This window comes from Scardinius erythrophthalmus (assembly GCF_964197995.2).
Source record: "Scardinius erythrophthalmus genome assembly, chromosome: 4".
In the NCBI taxonomy this organism is placed as follows: Eukaryota; Metazoa; Chordata; class Actinopteri; order Cypriniformes; family Leuciscidae; genus Scardinius; species Scardinius erythrophthalmus.
This window is the reverse complement of record NC_138224.1, coordinates 41,706,688-41,712,687: the sequence shown is the minus strand read 5'-3', so window position 1 is coordinate 41,712,687 and position 6,000 is coordinate 41,706,688.

Genomic DNA, 6,000 nt, shown 5'->3' with positions numbered 1-6,000 from the left:
TAGTGGTGGCAACACACTTGTCGTGGAACTCCATCACCTCTTTTCAATCTGCTGGACTGAAGGCACCATCCCAGATGAATTACGTAATGCTAACATAGTTACTCTGTACAAGAACAAAGGGGATCGCTGCGACTGCAACAACTACCGTGGCATAGCTCTTCTCTCCCAGCCTGGCAAGGTCTTAGCCCGCCTCATCCTCCCACGCGTACAGGTCATTGCAAACAGGATACTTCCGGAGAGCCAATGCGGTTTCCGTCCTGGTAGTTCAACCATTGACATGATTTTCTCAGTTCGCCAAATCCAAGAGAAATGCATTGAGCAAGGTCGGCCACTGTATGCAGTCTTTGTCGATTTGACAAAGGCCTTTGACTATGTCAGCAGGTCCGGCCTCTTTACCATCCTCCGTCAACTGGGCTGTCCTCCCAAACTCTTGAAAATCATACAAGAATTTCATGTTCTCATGAAGGCAACAATACAGTTTGAGGGCTCTCGCTCTAAGGAATTTCCAATTTTCTGTGGTGTAAAGCAAGGTTGTGTACTAGCTCCAACTCTCTTTGGTATATTCTTCTCCGCTGTCCTGCGCCGTGCTTTCCCTGTCCCATCAGGAGTGCTACTTCACACACGCAGCTCTGGCAGTCTCTTCAACCTAGCAAGACTTCGTGCAAAAACAAAGATCAACCGCGTCCATATTCGGGAACTTCTATATGCAGATGATGCCACCTTCCTTGCCAACTCTGAGACTGAGCTGCAGGCTATGTGCTCCTCCTTTGCTGCTGCTTGTGAGGAGTTTGGATTGAAGATCAGCTTTGGAAAAACAGTGGTCTTTGCCCAACCTGCTACGCTCTCACCCACAATCACCATCAACAACAGCACATTGACAAATGTCACAAAGTTCACTTATCTGGGTTCCACAGTCGACACCTCCAACAGTCTAGATTGCGAATTGGACATACGTATTGGGAAAGCATCAACAACCTTCGGCAGGCTTAGTGAGAGAGTGTGGCAGAACAACTCACTGTCTCTCAACCTAAAAATAAAAGTTTACGAGGCCTGCATTCTCAGCACCCTCCTGTATGGCAGTGAAACTTGGTGCTCCTACCGCAGGCATGAACACCGTCTGAACTCCTTTCACTTTCGTTGTCTACGATTAATTAATGGCATAACTTGGAGGGATCATGTTCCAAATTCGGCTATCCTTTCCATGACCAAGAGCACAGACCTCTACACTATGTTGTGCACCCGTCGCTTACGGTGGGCTGGCCACACCTACCGCATGGATGAATTCCGGTTACCGAAAGCAATTTTGTATGGAGAAATTGCTGATGCCCCTCGCCCAGTCGGCCGGCCGAAGCTCCGGTACAAGGATGTCCTGAAGCGTGACCTTCAGTCGTTCGGCCTCCCAAGCCTCAACTGGGAATCGCTTGCTGGTGACCGAGCATTGTGGAACGCTTCTATTAGATCTGGTGTCAAAAGATCTTGCCAGCAGTACAATGACTTCCTTAACAGTAGAAGACTGAAGCGCCATACCAATCGTCGTTCTCGACGCAAAGGGCCTGAATGAATGAAAGCACCCCCAAGAGACAAAACATTTGCAGGAAAGTGATATTTTTCCATATTTATACAGACTTATGACCCACATGGACTGCATAAGTTTAATAAAAATATTGTTTGGGGTGAGGGGAAGGGAATGGACTGTATGAAGATTGAATTTGCAATAGTTACTAAAACTGTAAAATGCTTCTATTTCATGCACAGGACACAGTTAGCATCTCAGCCAGGGTTCAAAATTAACACCACACACCAAATGGCAATTAACTGAAACAGAGTTACTTATCAGTTGGCTGGGATTTTTTATTTATTAATACTAACAATACATTGTTGAGAGAACAGGATATGGCTGTATTCATATAAATATACATTCTGACTGTAAGGACCAAGGTTAGAGCTAGGCTGTGAGGGCTGACAACTCCAGTTGTTCCAAGGGGTCAACACAAAAAGCCAAGAGGGTGAGTGTTTTCCTAAAAGGTCAATTAAAAACATCTAAAAATGTCAAAGAGAAAATATGAGGACAACAAAAGCAAATGTCAGAAAATCACAGAGCAAAAAAATCCAAATAAATTCACAGGAGGCATTTACCAAAGACTGGAGAGGTTGGTGTCAACATATCAAACACTAAGCAAAAAAAAACCATAAGAACAGAGCTACTTAAATACACTCACAGGAAACGAGGCACAGGTGAGAAAAATAACACATGATACGATGGTGGGAAACTGAAATGAAACCCAATGAGGGCTTCTTCTGGCCAAAACTAGTCAATAAACCTAACACTGACATGCTCTGTGTTTCAGAGTGAAGCATGGCACTCTATTCATTTACACACGAGCAACTCATGATCCTGTGTTTTCAGTGTATCAGAGCGTCTCAGTTCACAGTAAATCATTAGTCTCAAACTGAGCTCCTGGAGGGCCACTGTCCTGCAGAGTTTAAATCCAACCAGCTCCAAAACACCTGCCTGGAAGTATTTAGTAATCCTGAAGACTTTGATTAGCTGGATCAGATGTGTTTAATTCAGGTGGAGCTAATCTCTGCAGGGTGTTGTCCCTCGAGGAGCTGAGTTTGAGTACACTTCAGTAAATGCTACTTCACATGAACTCCTGCAAGTGAGTTTGGGCCATGTCATGTCATTAAAGGTCTACGTTGTATCAGACTCTATTGACTTTTTTGCATTATGAACATTTACAGACCATGAAACTTTGACCTTTTATTATTTACAATTTCATATGTGGTCTGTGAACTGTGGTTTGTTCCCTATTTCTTAATATATTTACAGTACAATTTGTTATGGAGCTCTCTCCGAAAGTTCAACGGAGAGAAAGTTTGTGTTGTGTGATAATGAGTAATGTTGGTACTAATGTAGTACATGTTTTTTCCCTTTTTTTTTCTCTTTCCTTTTGCGTTTTCTTTGTCCTTTCACTTAATCTCAGAATGTTTGTTTTCATCATTTATCTTTTTGTTGTTGTTGTAACTAATGACCACCAGCTTACTCAATTGCTCAGTCAGGTGGTTCATGTGTTCATTTTACCAGTTGGAATGTCAAAGGTTTAAACAATGTAATCAAACACAGTAAGATGATGTCACATTTAGAACATTTAAAAACTCATATTGTTTTTGTTTTTTTTGCAAGAGACCCACTTAAAGATTATGCCAGATTTAGTAAGAAATGGATTGGACAAGTTTATCATTCTAAATGTGTCAGTAAATCTAGAGGGGTGCCAATTATTATCAACAAGTGTATTCCGTTTTCTCCTTTGGTAGATATGTTATTGTTTCAGGCCTTCTTTATGGTTTAACCGTGACTCTGGCTAATATATATGCACTAAATTACGATGATGAAAATTTTCTTCAGAAAATATTCTCTCTACTCCCTGACCTACATTGCATGAAAAGAGGTGTATCCGGACCAGTATACTCCTGTATACACTGCTGGAATTCGGAAGAATCCAGGAGTATACTGGCCGGATAGCTCAAATTCCATGGGTCTGTATATATCCGTATACATCCGAAATGATACCAAATCGGATGTATGTTGTGGACGTATACTTCCGTGCTACAGCCATTTGTTGCCATGGCAAGTAATCCCATCAAAGGTTTTTTCAAGAGAACATTTTCACACCTTTGTGCACCTTTTGGCCTTCCCCCCTATTGGTCCTTTTCTTTTAAAACCACTCCCATTACCCAGACCACTATTGGAGGACAGGCCACATTGAAAACCCAGGAAAGTGATTTGATTGGTTACTTTTAGAACATAGCCCACCCTAGGCCTTATTGCACAGTGATTTGATTGGTTATAGGCCAGCTATGCAGATATTGCTCAGTATACACTAAACCCCCCTTCCCCCAATTTTAATAAATTCAAATATAATTTTAAAAACACACACAAAGAACAATGAGAAAGTCTGACATTTTTATTAAGGTAAATAAAACATTCCAAAGAGCATTATAAACAAGCATTAAAAAGGAATGGGGGAACAAACATATTTGAAGGGATGAAAATGTAAAGGAACAAAAACAAATATAACATGAACATTCCAAAGAACATTATAAACATACATTAAAATGAATGGGGGAAAATAAATGTGAACAAAGGTGTAAAGGATTAAAATACAAAACGTGGAGATAAGCAACATGCACATCAAAAAGGAACAAATATACAAAGTATACAATATAAAACAAGATCAATAAATAAGAAATATAGAAATTAAAGTGTATATAAAATATATGTAAATATTCATTTTCAAACTGCCATGATGCACTGGTGGTGTGACGTAGCGTGGGTCAGCCTCTAGTCTGGTTTGTAGTACCTGGCAGAGAGCAGATAACTCTGTGGTTCTGTTTGGTGGAGACCTCAGCATCCACACTGGCCTTCCGGAAGATCAGCAATAGCATCTTCATCAGACATCAGTTCTATTGTTGCAGTCTTCCACAGTTCCCTTTCTGTGTTGGTTTGTACAACACTGGACCTGGTCTCCAGCAACTGCAAAACATGACAGTAATTTAACCACTAAAACACAGAGAGGAGGATAGACTTAGACTTATCTTTATTAATCCTTTGGGATGACTCCCGCAAGGAAATTAAAAGTTCCAGCTACAGTTTTAGCAAGAAGAAAAAGGAAAAAAAAAAAAAAAAAAAAAAACAGTACAAATTTCAAACAGTACAAATTTTAACAATACAAACAGTATAAATTTACATACATATAACATTCATAATCATAAATTATTTTTAAAAGAGTCCGTGTTGAGTCCAATGTTATAGTAATATGATGATATAGTGACCAAGCATAATATAAATCCAGGTGTATATATATGTGTGTATGTATGTGTATATGTATTGTATTGTCTTGTGTTATGTTATCCTCTCTGCCCTATTTCCTCCTCCCCCCAAGTGAGGAGTTGTATAGTTTGATAGCATGAGGGACAAAGGAGTCCTTAAGTCTGTTAGTCCGGCACTTGGGAAGGAGCAGCCTTCCACTAAACCGGCTCCTCTGAGTGCTGATGATGGTGTGCAGAGGGTGGCTAACATTGTCAATAATGTCCAACAGTTTATCCAGTGTCCTCCTCTCTGCCACCATCACCAGTGTATCCAGCTTCATACCGATCACAGAACCGGCCCGCCTGATCAGTTTATCCAGCCTGTGGGTGTCCTTATTGGATATGCTGCTCCCCCAGCACACCACAGTGTAGAAAAGGACACTGGTGACCACAGACTGGTAAAACATGCACAGCAGTTTGCTGCAGATGTTAACCCTCTGGGGACCAAGCTGTTTTTGGGGTCCTTGAGATGTTCTGACATGCCTTGACATTTGTGCTTTCAGTTATTTATAAACATGTTAATGGCAAAGGTGTAAATTCACTCTATATAGCACAAACAGGGCTACCATAATATGCGAGCAACGTGTATGTAGATGTTTGTATTTTTAAGAGAATAATGTTTATGCGTGGTTATTGGAAAAAATTAAAATGAAAGTTGCTGAATTAAGAACACAAAACACATATTAAATATGTGTCCACAAGACTTTTGACTAATGGATGTTGTCCCTTTTAGTTCTAGCTTTAAAATGATGTAAAAATAGCCTTGCTTTATCGTTCACAAAAAAAAAAAATACATTGATTTAAATGGTGTAAAACAGGTTTTGCTTGGAAAGGCAATATGCGAGGGGGAGGAGTAGTTTACACCTTAGATTAAGGTGTCCCACCCACTCTGAATAATGACTCTGCATAATTAGCCATTCATTCAGGTGTGACACTGACTGAGCCACAATGGAAGGACAAAAGATGTATTTAGAAGACTTATATTGACCATTTAAGATTTCGCTTACATCTCTCTTGTAAATATGTTTTACTATTTTATTAAAAATGTTACAATTACAACAATAATTACAATTTCAACAATATTTCAACTGTACTCTTTCTTTATATATATATAGCCTATATATAAAAAAA